At 45.4% G+C, this 17,854-nt stretch overlaps 1 long non-coding RNA gene across 1 annotated transcript in view; it reads right to left on the minus strand.

Annotated features, from left to right (window-relative positions):
• Positions 1–4,790: 4,790 nt before the first annotated feature.
• The window catches only part of LOC144772272 (uncharacterized), a 322,592-nt gene continuing 309,528 nt past the window's right edge, over positions 4,791–17,854 (minus strand). The window contains exon 3 of the long non-coding RNA XR_013599702.1: positions 4,791–5,132. This is a non-coding gene — a long non-coding RNA (uncharacterized LOC144772272). The remainder of the gene's footprint in view (positions 5,133–17,854) is intronic.

Consider the following 17,854-nt stretch of genomic DNA (forward strand, 5'->3'; position numbering starts at 1 on the left):
CAATTTGGCAATTCTCTTTCCTTTGCGTTCCCCAGAGTAACACATCGTTTATTCTATTGTGTCCCGTTCTGTGAACTCTACATAGCTATGTGCTGGACTGCACTGTCTGGTATGAAACAATAGAATGATTCTTGAACTCTTTATTAAAGCAAAATGTCGACTTTGTGAGTACTTCCATATGTTCAAGATGGTAAGCCTAATTTGTTACCTACTTTTTGGCGGCTCACGTAATAATTTGCTGGGTTATTAAAGTTTATCTGTCTCTATGCATGTAATGAGAACCAACTATTAGCCAAAGTGGGGTTTGTGCAATGCACTCGCATGTATTATAGAGACGTGTGAGCACACACAACACATTAGCTTGCATGCTTGCAGGCGCAAAGAAACACATCTAACATAGTTTGTGATCGTGCAGAATAACACATAACAGGCATCCAAACACAGTGAACAAGAGAAGTCATGTAGATACACCAACAAATGCAGGTACAAACTCGTGAAATACAAACACAAAAATACACCATTGCACACAGACGGCACAAGCATGCCCCCACAGACAAAGGCAACACAAAGAGGCGAAACTATATGCACCTATACTATATATTTAAGTAGAACTACAAATTCAGACAGGACAAATATAGGTACATGTAGATTTACCCGTAAGTACACGTGGAAATGAAAGTGGATAAATGATTGTGAGAGATGTAGTTTTCCTTTCTTCTTCTTATGTTGATACGATGCGAAATGTTGATGTATATTTGGAAAACAGTGTAGCCTTTTAAACTATAATAACAAAAGAGTGAAAGTAAATTAAACTAAATGAGAGTGCATAAATACATGAATGAATGGTGTGAGTGAATGGATAAATGGATGAACTCATTACCTCATCAGGTAGATGCGTACCCTGAAGAATGGTGGTGGCTGGTGACTTTTCAAAGTGGTGAGGCGTAAATGTTAGGGGCAAGTTTGACTTAGTGAGAAAGCATAGTGAAGGAGACTGATGGACATTAGGGAGATTTGGGGGGGTCCTTGCTCACAAAACATTTGGAAGAAATTGGAGGAAATGGCGTACTTCAAAGGTAGAATTCGGTGTGGCTGGTGACTTTTCAAAGTGGTGAGGTGTAAATGTTAGGGGCAAGCCTGACCTAGTGAGTGACTATAGTGAGCACGGCTTAAAGACATTAGGGAGATTTGAGGGGTTCTCAGTCACAAAAAATTAGAGGAGGAAATAGCATTCTGCAGAGCTAGAATTGCCACATTTGCATTTCCGCTCTTGTATAAACTGGACCATCATCCCTAAAATTCCCATCTTGGTTGCACCATCAGATATTCACTAGACTATGACCCACAGAATGTCTCTTTGGTGCAGCCTCTCTGTTCTGGGCAAACACCCTAAAATGCCCTGTTGCATGCCATTTCGAGTTAGCATTGGACACTCAAACATACAGCGCCCCTCCTGTGTGCCCTCTCTACTCTGCAATCAAACATCACTCATGGAATGCCTGTCTCGTCTGTGGCTTCCCAGGGCTCCACTGGACCATCACCTTTGGGAGGCACTTAACCATCACCCACAGTAGGCCCGTTTCTGTGCACCCTCAGGTTTTCACTTGACCATCTCTTATTAAATCCCCCTCTGGTGTTCTCTCCAGTCCACAGTCCTCTATTGTCAGCAGAGATTAGATAGAGAAGGGCTTTATTTATGGAGACCCCTGAATCAGGCAAATGCAGAAATGTATACTCTTGTTTCTCTGTTTGGGGATGGAGTGAGGCTGGGTGACAGTGTTCAGCTATCGAAGCAGAGCAGGCATTTTATTGGTGAATCTGCATTTGTTTTGGAGCCTGGGGTTTTGACCGATACCCATGCTCATCCGAGTAAAAATAAGGATGAAGGATTATAAACTAATAACAGTCTCTTTACATAATGAACACTGACTTGCTTCTCGGAGGGCAAACCAGATGGTTTTCTGATTAAACCCAATCTTGTGAGCCAGCAGCTGCTCCCGCACAATTTGAAATTCATAAACTCTGAGAGTGCGAGCACCTTGTGAAGGCCGTGCAGGAGAAATTAATCATCGTTAGTCCCGGTCATGATCCTTGTAAAACTGCAGACACAGACTCTGAAGCGAAGCAAGGAAGCTTACAGGAGCCTAATAATGCTGGGCCCCAGCATCATGTCTTTATAATCACTGACGCTTAACCATTACATTGTATCCCGATTGGGTTTTCACACTGGGATGACAATTTAAAAGACAGTTTATCATGCGTATAATTTTCTGCTTGAAAATAAACAAATACTGGCAAAGCAAATAAATATGTTTGACCATGGCAAGCAGTCGCAGCCGGGCCGGCATTAAGGGCGGGTTGGGGGGGGGGGGGGTTGGAAATGGGGCTGTTGCGGCGGAGGGGATGGGGGGGTGGGATAAATAATAAAACTTACCTTGGCTTCCCGCTTTTCTTAAGTCCCGAGACTGCAGACTCCCGACTCCCGCCGTCCTGGATTTTGAATTCGTCTGGGCTCGTCGTCATCAAGAAGGCTGCCGGCAGTCTCCCTCCCCCTCCACCGCAGCAGCGTTGTGATTGGTGCGGCCGCTGCCCCACCAGCGTCATTTTCTCTCAATATGCTGCAGCATACAGAGAGAACAGGGAGAGTGGGCGATGTTACTCGAGGGCAGGGGGGAGTGGCTAGCCCACTGTTGTTAATACTGTCTGTGTGGGCGGCCTCGGGCTGCTCAAACAGACAGTATTAACAACAGTGGGCAAGCCACTCCCCCCTGCCCTCGAGTAACACCGCCAACTCTCAACCAGGAACTATTGCTTTCTCACCGTGCGAGAAGGCAGAAACAAATGGTAGTTATTATGGTAATAACTATCATTTGTTTCTGCCTTCCTGCACAGCGAGAAAGCAGGGGGAGGTGCCCAAACGCCCCCATAGAGGAGCCGCCAGCATGGGTGCAGGTGATGGCTAAAAGCAGAGCAGAATAGGTACATGTATTTACTGGATTAGGTGCATGAATGGGTTTTGGATTTATTTGTTACTATGCTGAATATTAAATAAATAATGTATTAGTGATGCACACTTCTAGTCACGTAGGCAATAAAGAGCCTGGTATGAAACTAGAAATACATGGGCAGCTATGCAAGTGTCCCATAAAGAGCAAAAGCCAGTAGCGGCTCGTGGAGGGAGTGCCATGGGGCGGTGAGGAGGGGAAGGGGCAGGGTCGAGGATAGTAAACTCCAGCTCGTGGCCGACTGGAGTAATGTAAAGAAAAAAATAATACGAATTTCATTGTGCACGCTGAAATGCATTTGGTTACCTCCCACCCTGCCCCTCCCCCGTCCCGCCCCACTGCCCTGCGGCAACTCCTCCATGACCCACTACTGGTAAAATTAAATAACCTTCAAAACGATGCAGGTCAGGTTAAGATGGTGGATATTGAAGAGTGTGGAGCCTATTCACAGATGTAAATGTGCATGAATAAATTTACTCTTATGCTATGTACTAAATGTACTGTTTTTGGCTGTTTACCATTTGTGAGTGTAAACTTACTACAAGGTGTAGACTTACATGTCTATGCCCCCTGAGGTCAGAAGATGAAGCCAAATTTACTATTAGTACCTTATCACACATAGACAGACATCTTCGCAATCGGGGCAGCAATCTCCAGCTAGAAAAGTTTAATAACTAAAAAAATATCGAAATCATTTAATGTTGAATATGAATGCAAATGACTTTAATTTACTTATTTTAAATGTACAATACAATTAAAAATGCTGCGGCCCTATTAACTTAATTTCTAATGAAACATTTCCTTAATTCAAATACATTAATTTGAACTCTTTGGTAAGAGATTTATTTTAAGATTCCCACCTGAACTAAGGTGCTTCTATTTATTCATTAGGTATTATAATTAGTAAATAGAAATGCATACATTAATTTAAGTAAAAAATAATTTTTATTTATATATAATTTGTTCTATGATTAAATTAAATGTGCATGTATTTTTCAAAAATCAAAATAAAATAATGCTTTTGAATATTATTTCTTTTGGGGTGTTAAGTCCTTGCCTCCATTATTTTGCATGGGGGATTGCTGCAGTACTTGTGAGTGGCCATGTGTGATGCTGAATTTACTCCAAGTCTGAGCTGGAGTTCATATACAACTGTTTTTGAGCCTTTTCAGGTTGAAGTAACTTTAAAAGTGAACTTTGTGAATTCGAACGGGCTTACTTTTTTGTGAGTGGAAACATGTCCTTCCCTAAACCCATCTCTAGCCCTCCTTTACCCCTTTTTACTTTAACACCTCTTTATAGGAGGTATTGTCATGGGGGAGTACCACATTTAACCGGTGTCTGGAATGTTTTTGTCCAAAAGAATACAAGTGCCTAGAAACTTCCATGCTTGAGCATATGACCAAAATGTTGAATCAATATGGGACGTTAAACTGATTGTATAATCTAAGTGTTATTGCGTTTGTCTAATATGAAATTCTCTTGGCTGTAATCTTAGCAGGTACAATGAGAACAGTTAATATTGTTCAATATTCAACATATTCAACATTAAATGATTTCGATATCATGCACATATGCACACATGGCTCGGAGTCAAACTGCGGAAGAAATAACAGTTCATATGAGTTCTACCCTCAGTACTAGCCCTGCTAGATCCTATCAATGTGATCCATCTGGTTAAATAAACACTTCCTGACAGCGTTGCAAGTGCATAAGAATACAAAATTTTCTAGCTATCGCGACAAGAATTTTAGATTCTATTAAGGACACGGAGGCGAGGATTATGCTTTCTCATTTCTTTACTGCACAAACAGCAGCCAATGAAAGTAGTACTACAATAAGTAAAAAACAACATTTCCCATGAGGCTTTGAACCACGCCTCCAATAACAGTAACCAATCACAGAGGTAACAAGCATATAAAGTATAGAGACACTAATCTGGCCTCCTCTTTCTTTGCGTGAACAGTCCAGTCACAGAAAATAAGTCTTTAACTCTCAACGGAGAGAACAAATCCTTTGTACTTCTCAACGGAGAAAAAACATCCAAAACCAGAAGGGTCAACCTCCATCAGGGAAGAGTAGCAACAGCATCCACAGAAGACCATCAACTCTTATTGGAGTCGTTTCCTGAAAACAGAAAAAGGAAGTGTGAGAAAAAATAACCACAAACCCTATGTCTCAAAGGGCGGGTATAAAGTTGTTAGGCAAGCATATTACAACAACTCACAGTTATCTAACTGTCCCAACGGGTGGGATAATCCTCGCCTCCGTGTCCTTAATAGAATCTAAAATTCTTGTCGCGATAGCTAGAAAATTTTGTATTCTATGGCAGGACCGGAGGCTTCTGATTATGCTGGTTCAAAGCTCAAAATTAAAGCTCGTCAATCACAGCATCAGAAACATGAGGAATTGGTTTATAGTAAAACACTTTAAACATTGAATCTGACGACCAGTCAGCAGCCTTCAAAATATCTTCCAATCGAGAACCCAATAAGTAGGCCTTAGAAGCCATCGCACCTCTAGTTGAATGAGCACCATATGTAGATGTATCAATGCCAGCTTCCGACATGATCCATCTAACCCATCTAGCCAAAGTAGCAGCAGCCACCGGCTTGAAGGGTTTTTGAACAGATATCAGCAACTGACCCAAAGGATCCACCCTATGCACAAGAGTACGTTCCTCATAACACTTGAGACATTGCAACACACATAGCTTGTTGTTGTGTGGAAAAGCAGGGTAGTCCACTGAACGTGACATGGTCTTAGTACGTCGTGTAATAACAAAAGACACACCTTGAGGAGAAAACATCCTACCAGCTAAATCGAGAGCCTTAACATCTGAAACTCTGCGACATGAAATAAGGCACAAAAGCATAGTGAGCTTGGCAGAGATCTGTTTCAACGACAAATCATTATTATTAGGCCAGGTTTCCAACAAATTAAGCACCTTAGTAACGTCCCACATTGTGGAATACCTGGGCCTAGGAGGGTTGGCAACACGCACACCTTTAAGCAACTTACAAACCAAGGGATGGATCCCCACAGGTTTACCCTCAATATGGTCGTGACCAGCAGAAATTGCAGACCTGAAATTATTAACTGACCTGTAAGCCAGACCAGAGGCCGCTCGCTCAGATAGAAAATTCAGTATCTCAGTTACATTTGATCCCACGGGATCCACCTGCCTTGAAAGGCACCAACCCACCCACTTCTTCCAGGATGCAGAGTATCGTTTCCGGGTGGAAGGAGCCCACGCTTGCTGCATAAAGCCGGAAGCCTCCTGTGAAAGCCCTGCAAGGCGCTCATGTCGCCTGAGAGCGTCCACACCATTAAAGTCAACTGATTCTGCAGGATTAAGGGGTGACACTCTCCCACTGGGTCCTGCAGAAGCGTCGGGAAGACCGGGAGCCGGAGTGGGAGATCCACAGACAACTCCAACAGTGTGGGAAACCACGATTGAGTCGGCCATAACGGAGTCACCAACACAATTGTCGCTCTCTGCCGGCGCACCAACGCCGCCACTCTCGGGATCAGTGCAAACGGAGGAAAAGCATAATTCCTCCGTTGCCCCCAATGATGAAGGAACGCATCCGTCCCCATGGCCATCGGGTCCGGTCTCCAACTGTAAAAGAGGGGAAGATGGGCATTGAGGCGAGATGCAAATAGATCTACCTGACAGGGGCCTCGCATAGTCATGATCTGTGAGAACAGCGATGGGTGAAGTCTCCAATCGCTGAAGTCCCGGAGAAATCGGGAGTTCCAATCCGCCACCTGATTGAACTTCCCCGGAAGGTATTCCGCCACCACCGAGATCTTCCGATCCAGGCAGAAGTGCCAAAATTCCTTCGCAATGTGGACCAGCATCCGGGACTTCGTCCCACCTAAGCGATTGATGTATCTCACCGCCGAGACATTGTCCATTCGGAGGAGAATGCAACAATTGCTCTTCAGCGGTGAGATAGACCTGATGGCAAAAGACCCCGCTAACAACTCTAGACAGTTGATGTGTAGAGTAAGTTCGTCTGCTGACCAGCGTCCTCCTGTGGTAAAATCTCCACACCGAGCGCCCCAGCCCCACTGACTGGCGTCCGACTCGACTACCACATCCGGGGCTGCGCCGAAAATGGCTCGGCCATTCCAGGCCGACATGTGTTCCAGCCACCATTGGAGTTCCTCCCGGGCCTCCGAGGAGAGGGGAATTAGGTGATCGTAGTGAAATCGCCGTTGGAGGTAAAATATCTTCAATCTCTGCAGGGCCCTGTAGTGTAAGGGACCGGGGAATATGGCTTGGATCGACGAGGCCAGTAGGCCCACAATCCTCGCCAATACCCGCAAGGAAATTTTCTCTTTGGCCAAAGTGGATGTAATCTCCCTTTTGATGGACCTGATCTTTTGATGGGGAAGTAGCAACTGAACTGCAACAGAGTCTATCAGGAAGCCTAGAAATTCCATCTGCTGATTCGGTATCATCACCGATTTTTTGGTGTTGATGACGAATCCCAGATTCTGAAGCAGGGACGTCGTCCACTCCAAATGAGTGAGAAGAAGGGAGCGATCTTGGGCTAAGATGAGCATGTCGTCCAGGTACACAATGAGACGCACACCCATCTCTCTCAGACGTGAGACAACAGGTTTGAGGAGCTTGGTGAACACCCACGGGGCTGAGGACAGGCCGAAGGGGAGCACCTTGTAGCGATACCATAGCCCTTTCCAAGGAAATTGCAAGAATTTTTGATGAGAGAGGCAGATGGGGACCGTTAGATATGCATCCTTTAGGTCTAGGCGGACCATCCAGTCGTTCTCCAACAGGAGGTCTCGCAAAAGATGGATACCTTCCATCTTGAAATGGCGGTAAACGACATAGGGGTTGAAGTCTCGTAAGTTCAAAACTAGGCGTTGACCGCCGCCTTTCTTCTGCACCAGGAAGACGTTGCTGCAGAATCCTCCGGGAACGAAGGGTCCGACAGCAATAGCCTCCTTTCGCAACAACTCTTGCAGCTCTGAGTCGATAAAACTCTGCTCTAGACGGGAAAAAAGGAGAGGCTGAGGGGGGAAGGGTTGAAGGGGGGAGTCCAACATTTCTATGTGATAGCCCTGAACGGTCTGTAGTAACCAAGCGTCTGAGGAGAGGCACATCCAATTCTTTACAAAACAACGCAATCTGCCCCCTAATGGGGCCAGGGGACACAGTAGACTTACCGGATGACTGATTATCGAAATTTTTGTAGCCTCTGTTGACCCCTCGATTGTAGCGACCCCTGAAGCCGCGGGATCTTGAAGGGTAGAAGCCAGCCTGGTCTGGCTCCTGCGTGTATCCTCTGCCCCGCCTGGGGGCGTAACCTCTCTGAGGACTGGCATTCGAGTAGCGGCCGGCCGAGCGTCCCCTGCCACGACCGGCCCTGTTAGAGACCTGGTGTAACACTCTTTTCAATGAGGTCTGGGACTTATCCAGAGAAGCAAAGGTGTTGACAAATTTAGCAATGTCCTTGACAAAGTTGTCGCCAAACAACTGTCCCTCGGCCAGGGGGCCCGGTTCTGACGAAGCCAATTCAACCAACTGGGGGTCGATCCGGAGCAAGACCGACTTCCGTCTCTCCGAAGCCAGAGCGCAATTTGCGTTACCTAACATGCAAATGGCTCGTTGCGCCCAACCCGCAAGGACCTCCGGATGGATGGCGTCCCCTGTCTCCTGAGCCTGGAGGGCCAACTCCAGTATCTTGGCCAAAGGCCCTGAAAGGTCCAAGACCTTATCCTGGCACGCCCTGAGGGCGCGATCAATCCCTTTTTTGGGATCCTTTTTGTACTTTTTGAGGAAAGTGGTCATGGACGTGTCGATGTCCGGAGTAATGGCTACCTTGTGGGCCAGATCGGGCCGGGGACATTCGGACTTAAGGCGAGCTCTCACCTCTTTATCAAAGCCTTTACGGAGGTGCGCCTCCAAATATTCCGCCACAGCTGGGGGTGGGACCCAATCAGAGGACCTAGGATGAATGATGTCCGATGGGTCAAAGGAAAAGGGCGAGGGAGTGACAGAAGGGGACGCGTGTTTGCGTTTCTTAGACCGTTTACGGGGTGCGGCATCAGAGGAATCCGTGTCTGTGTCCGTGTCAGTGGTGGTGACCTGAAGAGGGGAGGAGGGAGGGGGACGGGACGGCAAGGTCTTGTCACCAGTGGGAGTCTCTTTAGACATATAGAGTTTATCATAGGACTGGGCATGGGGCCAGGACGGGTCAAGAGCAACCTTCTTACGGTTAGAGGGGCGAGGGTCCGGGACAGGGAGAGGGATAGGCTTACCAGGGACAAGCAGATCAAGCTTTTTGGTCAAAGGAAGCAGGGCTGAGGAGAGGGCCTTGTCAAGCTTAGCGTCCAGCTTCTTATCAATAAGATCTTCCATATATTCCTCCTCGTAATAGTCTTCATTGCCCTGGTAATCACACGCAGCACCCTCCTCGTCGCAGTACTCCGTATCTGCCATCTTCACCAGAGACTATCAGCCTCACTACACAATCCCCAGAGGGAAGCAGAAATACCAGCCCAGACAGGGGCGTCAAGGTGGGGAAGTGCCAGGCGCAGGAGCCGAAATACCAAGGGAATATATATATGTAGAGTCCTATTCCAGGACTAATGGAGGGAAAGAACACCCAATCAATAGAAGGGATGCCAAAAAGTAAATCCCCCTTCCTCAGTCACTGGGAAGGTAGGGGTTAAATTATCTGGGCTCCGATCGGCAAGATGTCGAAAATCGCTGCCTTTTTAAGTCTGAAAACTGCCCCACGGCTCCTGGCCCGCTGCGTGAAGGCCCCCTTCAGCCGGGGCTAGAGCGTCTTGATGGCACAGAGGGCTGCGCGCGCACAACCGGCGTGCGCGAGCCCTGAAGACGTACGCAGGGCCCGGCCGGGCGCCTGCGGGCGCCTCCTTCCCCGAGGGGGGGGGCGAAGTCCCTCCGGATCGCGAGCGCGATCACCTGCGGTCACAGCCGCCAGCAGCGAACAAAGGGAAGCAGGGAAAGCCTACAAGCGCAACACGCGCTGAATCTAGCTGTCGGGGAGAAAAACGGAGCGGGCGGGCAGCGCCGCTCCGGCAACGGAGGGGGAAGGGATGCGAAAGAACGCCGACCGCGGCTACAGCGCGGAAAGGGGACCAGCATACAAGCGTCCACAATCACAGCAAAACGGTAAACGTTAGCAGCAATATGAACAATGACAATGCAATAACGCGTCAGGGGCGAATCATACACAGTGAAAACAGGCATATAAAGCAAAGAGCACTTATCTGGGCTGCGGAGCAGCAAAGAAAGAGGAGGCCAGATTAGTGTCTCTATACTTTATATGCTTGTTACCTCTGTGATTGGTTACTGTTATTGGAGGCGTGGTTCAAAGCCTCATGGGAAATGTTGTTTTTTACTTATTGTAGTACTACTTTCATTGGCTGCTGTTTGTGCAGTAAAGAAATGAGAAAGCATAATCAGAAGCCTCCGGTCCTGCCATAGAATCAGCAACACTAGTCTGCATTATGTAAGCCTAAAGTCAATAATACATCTGCTACATTATTTTTTTCATTTCCATAAATTAAAATAACATCTTTATTTAAATATAATGAATATTAATTATTCTGACCTGCTTCATCTCCATGAATTGAATGACATTTAAGAACATTGTTGGCATGCTACTGCAGTTTGTGACAGCTTCTCATTACTGCTTTTTCTTAACATATTTGAGTGTTTTTGCCTTATCTATAATTGTTAGCTGCAAACTGGATGCATGCTCACATGAATGATCACTCTGCCTGCTGCACCTCTACGTCTATCTAAAAAAATTCATGTATCACTGTGCAAATGCAACATTCACATACGTATTCATTGTATAATTCTGGAGGTAGAAAACGCCTTACTGAAATATTACATTGAGAACACTTTAGCATTAAGGAGTGTTCTAGGAAGCATTATCATGACGTAATTTCCCATCAGCCAAGATATGCATGCCTAGGGAAACGCAGGCAAAATTCACAAGGCACAAACCCTCGGTTTAGTAATATAAGTCTTCCCAAAATGTGTTAAATGATTTTGGGCCTTACAGCATTAATGGAATGTGCGTATTCAAACCCATTTTACAACTAGATAGAGGATTTAAATTGTTCAACATTTATCTTTCACCTAGAGCAGTGCCATGGACCTCAGAATATTGATTTACTGCTGTGGAGGGTCGGTGCCAGCATCAGCCTCCCTGTGCCCTGAGTCCGGTGACAGATTTTGGCTGCATTGAACAAACGCTGCACAAAAAGGCACTAAACATGTCATTTTCTCTTTGCTCACTCATAGTGATATCATAAAGTCATTCTTACTTACAGCTTTCTAAAATCATATTTGGAAGTAATGGTGTTAATGACATTTACTCAATAATGTAATGGGAGTGGTGTAGTAGGAGGTGGACAGACATTGAGCAGTCCTGCACTTGATCAAGGCTGGGGTCCTTTCAAAGGCATGGGTTTGAGGGCTGAAGTATCCTTTAAGTGAAACTGAGTTCAAATTTTGATTCCTGCGCATTGGTGAAATGTGAGGATCAGGTATGAGGCAAGGGGACACCACCCAATAGAGGGTGCCCTCCCTTCTGTAGGGGAAAGAGCAAGGAGTATTAGTAATTGCCCATCCATAGCCCTAATCAGGCCATGATGTTGTGTGCTGAGGATTTTTGTCACACTTGGTAGATTCCTCCTGGACCTCAAGTCGAAAAGGTATGCTTACCTACTATGCAGAGCAGAGGACATGTAAAGGTGATTGATGACCAATTCTTTATATATAAACTGAAGAGGGTTACATTTTGGGATGAACTATGCGTCCTAAATAAGTCATTTGTGAGTTCCCCTAAGCCAAGCTGCCCCACCTGCCCACCTGGTTAGTGTAAACATGAAAACATACTAATTTGTTGGCTAGAGTATTTTATTATGAACCAATCTAGCACAAAACATATGTAGCACAATGGTAGTGGAAATCACAAATATATGGCTGATAGCAAATATAAAGAATATATCAAAAATAAACAAAATGACAATAACATTAGATTGTGAATATTTTTTTCTATAAAGCCTATCCCTAGTTAGTAGCAGCTAGAGAATCTGCCATAACAAAAAGGTTAGATAAACAGTCCTGATACCTAAAGCCAAGGGTGAGCAATGACAAGTCTGACACAGCCCACGATAAATGTCTGAGATCAGTGCAGAATGTCCTTGGGGACACTTGTCCCAGGTGTGATCAGTTCTGTCTGCCTGGAGATGGAGCATAATGCCTTTTTTGGTGTCATTTCACATTGGGATGCGTGAGAAGATGCTCTAGTGTCCATAACATATGATATGAAGAGTAGTGAGAATGTATATAATAATAGACTTTCATACAGGGCCATTTACCTTGGTCTTTACCATAAAAAGAAATGGCCATATTTATCAAGGTTTTGCATCGCCTTTGCACCCGCAAGGGGACGCAAGGGTAATGCAAAATCTAAATGAGGTTTATCAAGCCAAGCAAGGCTTCCTTACATGTCCCTGAGTAGCTTGATGAATCTAGAGTAATGCAAGGCAGCACAAATCAGAGGATTGACATGGGTGGAGCATGGCTGTTGCCACACACTATATGGATTCTGACACATTCACAGATTTACCAACATTGGTAGACCTGGAAATGCCCAACCTCCACCAGAGGAGCAAGAAGGAGAAATAACTTAATTTCTCCTTGTTATTTCCTCTGTCATTCCTCAGCACGCTTAGCAAGAGGAAAATGTCTCAGAGGATTGTTTTTGTGCAGAAAGGAGTCCCTTCTTGCACAAAAACAATCCTCCCTGCAACACCGGCACCCTTGCAATATGACGCAAGGGGGCCTGTGTTGGGGCTAGTCAGCCAAAAGTGTGCCAGCACTAGGAGGGAAAATAATGCATTGTATACTGGTAAATATGGTGCAATCTGCCCTTTCACGGCGCAGCAAGGTGAGTTGCAGCATTTTGTTTTGTCATTCTTTTATAAATATGCCCCAAAGTGTTGGGCATAGATATTATACGTATGCGGCGTATAGCTAGATTATAGACAAACAATCGTAACTGCTAACACTGTGATAGCTAAAGCAATACTGTGCAAAGCAGAACAATATGTCTCCCTTTTTTACTAGTACAACTGCTCCCTGTCACCCTTTCAAAAATCTTCAGAGTCTGAAGGTAAGTGCTTGCGAGCAGAAGGGTATGTGGGGCTTTGACTCTTCACAAGTGCAGGACCCATATTTGTTTTTTTGGTTCAATTGCAGGTCAGTCTCTGCATATTTTCCTCAAGGTAACAAGTTGAAGGAAACTTGGAGAATCAGCACTTCACAGTTTTCAGGGAAGATGGAACCACAGCCTCAGGCCTCCACACCACAGCTCCCCTGCAGAACAATGACAGCCGCTGCCTTCGGGTCAAGGTAGCCATAGCATCAGCACTTGGTGGCCCGCCTTCTTGATAGCCGCAAGCCCGCACAGAAGAGGACTCTGATCTCTGCAGCTCAGGCCCAAATCACTCTTCCTATTTTTACCACGAAGGCTGCCTTAGCCAGCAACATTAGAAGGGAGATAAATGAATGTAGATTATAGTGGCTGATGGCAGTGGGTGCCGGAGGGGCCCCGAGCACTCTCAGAGTGCGACCTCAATCTTGACGACCCAAACCATGCCCCATCTTCTGGTATTTTAAAACCTCACAATGGTCGAGATGTAGTTTTCTGTTAGGAGGGGATGGAGCTAGCATTACGTCACCAGTTCTTTTCGCAGATCATAGTGTAATCAGGTACTCGTAAGTAAAGAGGTATTGACCATAAGTGTTGACACTTGCTTGCATTTCAGCACACACTTCTTGGTTTTTGCCCACGGAGCATGCAAAGTTTATTCACACGTAGTACAGTACCAAAACTGTGCTTAATCATGTAGGGTAGCAGCTAAATCAACAACATCCTCAGAAGCTTTGAAAAAGCAATTGTACATGCTTAAAAGCATATAACCAATTGCCAAAAGTGAACTTCTACAATGGAAACATTAGGCAATGATAGAGCTGATGATTTTGGGGTCCCCCTTAACCTAGGTGGAGGACCAAGCCGATGCCTTGAACACAAAGAGCATAAATAAAAAGCAAATTGTGTTGAACTTCAGTGGTGGTCCCATCCTCTTAGGACCACCCCAAGCACAGTTATTGGAAAAAAAACAATCCCAACCAAAGGCCCTGCAAAGCATTATGGGACGAGATTAGCAGTGGCAGTGAATATTATAGTATCCAATATCAAAATAATTCTACAAAAAGCTGCAGGTCTCCTAGTCATTACTAGATGTCCCTGACAAGTCAAATGCAAAGCATTGAAATTATTCTTACATCAAGCTGCAGTTCCACTGGTCGTTACTAGATGTCCCTCACGAGTCAAATGCAAAACCATTGAAACCCTGTCATCAAGCATTTGCATTTGACTCGTGAGGGACATCTAGTAACCACCAGTTGAACTGCAGCTCTTTGTAGAATTATCTTGATATTGGATACTATATAATATTCACTGCCCACTGCTAATCGCATCCCATAATGCTTTTCAGGGCCTTTGGTTGGGATTGTTTTTTTGCCAATAACTGTGCTTGGGGTGGTGCTAAGAGGATGGGACCACCACCAAATTGTTCAATAATATGTGCTTTTTTGTTTTCAAGGCATCTGTTTGGTTACTCCCCCTAGGTTAAGGAGGATCCCGATATCATCCCCTCTCTCACTGCTTGCTAATTTTTCAGTTTCACTTTTGTGAATGTACTATATGCACTTATAAAGATACGTATCATAACTGGCACTGTGCAGGATGCCATTTGCAATTACTTTGCAATTTTATCACAGTGCAGAAAAGTACACAGTGTCATCAGCTACGCTACGCAGACTACATGTACTACGGGAAGTTCAAAGTGTACTACGTTACGTGTAGTGCTGCTACGCAACTATGTCCAGGCCTAATTTGTCAGTAGAAAGTAGCTATAAGATCTGGGGTGCATGAAATCATCAGGTAGAAGTACAACTCTAGTGCCACTTTGTATCTCACCAACACATGCAGAACTTAGAAACATACATCCAGATATACAAGCCCTGGCTGTGCCAACACTGACGGACAAAACTTCCTGTTAGTAACTAATGACATTATGTACTGCCAATGCTAGAATTTAATGAGAGGAGTGGTGCAGACATGTTGGCAATGTGTTATCTCCCCTGTAGCTATTTGTCCTCTCTAGGAGGTATTTGTCTGAAAAGCCCATGGGAAGCACTGCATGCATTGAAATGGAATTTTACCTGATAAGAGAACAGTCAACATTTCAAGCATCCCACAATATATATATATATATGAAGCTACGTGTAGTGCTGCTATGCAAACAACGCCCAGGCCTAATCGTCAGTAGAAAGTAGCTATAAGATCTGGGGTGCATGTAATCATCAGGTAGAAGTACAACTCTAGTACCACTTTGTACCTCACCAACACATGCAGAACTTAGAAACGTACATCCAGATATACAAGTCCTGGCTGTGCCAACACTGACGGCCAAAACGTGCTGTTAGTAACTAATAACATTATGTACTGCCAATGCTAGAATTTAATGAGAGGAGTGGTGCAGACATGTTGGCAATGTGTTATCTCCCCTGTAGCTATTTGTCCTCTCTAGGAGGTATTTGTCTGAAAAGCCCATGGGAAGCACTGCATGCATTGAAATGGAATTTTACCTGATAAGAGAACAGTCAACATTTCAAGCATCCCACAATATACATGCTACTTTTTGCTGAAGGCAGGCAAGAACCCAGAAATGTGTTCAGAAATGCAAGCACTGGCTGTGCCAATCCCGAGTGCCTACATTTCTTTACCAGCTGAGCAATTAATAACCCTGTGAACTGCAAAGGCCAGGTGTTGGACCTAGCCCTTTCGGTAGAGTCACCCCCAAAACCTTTGCCTTCCTCCTCCCCTTTTTGCTACATTCATTCTGTTGACTTTAAGATTCTGGGTGCTTTACCACTGCTAACCAGTGCTAAAGTTTGGCATATTTAATACACTTATAAGGCCCCAATAAAGTACACTATATGTGCCTACGGCCTATAAATTAAATGCTACTACTGGGCCTGCAGCACTGCTACCCATTTCTGTAGACCTTCAAACATGGCTCAGGCCTGCCACTGCAGATCCTGTGTGCGCGGTTTAAACTGTCATTTGAACCTGCCATATTAACCTACGTGCCATGCCCACACCTTCCCTTTAGGTAGGCGCCAGGCAGCCCTATGGGCAGGGTGCAGTGTAATTGAAAGGTTAGACATGCACTTTTACGTTTTACATGTGTTGGTAGTGAAAAACGACTAAATTCCTTTTTCACTACTGCAAGGTCTATCTCTCCCATAGGTTAACATCAGGATTGCCTTAAACCCTCTTCAGTGTAATTTCCATTTGGGAAAAGACAGAGATCGGGAGTGTGGTGTCTCTCGACTTAAAATGTAAAATCACAGTTCATGATGAAGTCGCATATTAAAAGTCTGAAAATGCCACTTTTATAAAGTTTTCTTACTTTAACCATTCTATGCCTGTCTCTCAATACATGTCTGGGTTGGATGACAGCTGGGCTTTGTGCATTTCCTCTAGACACACACACAAAGGGAGCTAGGGTGTGACATTTGCTTCCGAATGGCCAATTACCAGGCTGATCCACCTTCCTGAGGTACATGGGGAGGGAGGAGCTGACACTTGCACCTGAATAGAAATGTGCCTGTCCCCACACAAAGAGCTGCATACCCCCTGCAGTGGAGTCTGGAGCCAGGACAGGAAAGGCAGGGACCTTGTGATCTTCAAAGGCCTCTTGGAAGACCGTGCTGCAGGAGGGACTCTCACTTTGCTAACGGCTTTGCTGTGTTGGTCTGCTGCCTGCTGATTGCTGTGCTGTACGAGGGACAGCTACTTTGCTACCTGCTCTGCTGTGTTGGCCTGTTGCCGCTTCTTGCCTGGGAGTGAGAGGGACTGAGACTGCTCTCTTCATCCTTGCACCGAAATTTCTCCAAGGGCTTGTTGAAGTCTCTGGGTCACAAAAGACTTCTTGCAACTCTGCTGGTGCTGCCGGACTCTGCCATCTGTGAGTCCTCCCTTTTCCTGAGGTGCTGCCACCAGACCTGGGCCTCAGAAGTAGGTTATGCAGCTGTTTTCTGCAAAAATCAATGCAGTGACCCCATTGTGCTGATTGGAACCGATGCAGTGCCATCCGATGCAGTAACGATACGACGCGAGTCTCTACTGGTAGAGTCAATGACAGCGCAGTGCTGATCCGATGACGCCACTGCAAGACTCAACTTCAATGCAGAGATTATCCTTAAACACCAACTGAGAAGCTCAACTTTGACGCAGCACCAATCCTTTGACACTGATTGCGAAGCTCGACTCCTACGCATCGACCTGACTGCGTGGATCAGAACCAGCGCAGGAAGTCCTTAACACTAACACTTGCACCATGCAAGGTACTTTTTCAGCTGGGCCCTGCTTGGGTCCTGTAGCCAGCCTGTCCTTCAATGCCACTCATTTGAGATGTCATCAGTGATGTCGTCAGTGATGTCACTGACCATGGCATGAATGATGTAATATGTAACATCATCACCAGTGGATTGCGGGCGCGAGAGTTACAGTTAGTACAACTAACTATAAAGGAGGAATTTCAATGGTTTTGCATGAGTGAAATGTCCAGCTAACTATAACACCCCTGAAACCTATGTTTTTTTCGGGGAATTTCTAGGATTTTTTAAATGATAATTCCTAACTATAACCTGCCTGAAACCTATGGTTTTTTCAGTGAATTTCAAAGTTTTT

This window comes from Lissotriton helveticus, chromosome 1_1, assembly GCF_964261635.1.
Source record: "Lissotriton helveticus chromosome 1_1, aLisHel1.1, whole genome shotgun sequence".
Taxonomy (NCBI): domain Eukaryota; kingdom Metazoa; phylum Chordata; class Amphibia; order Caudata; family Salamandridae; genus Lissotriton; species Lissotriton helveticus.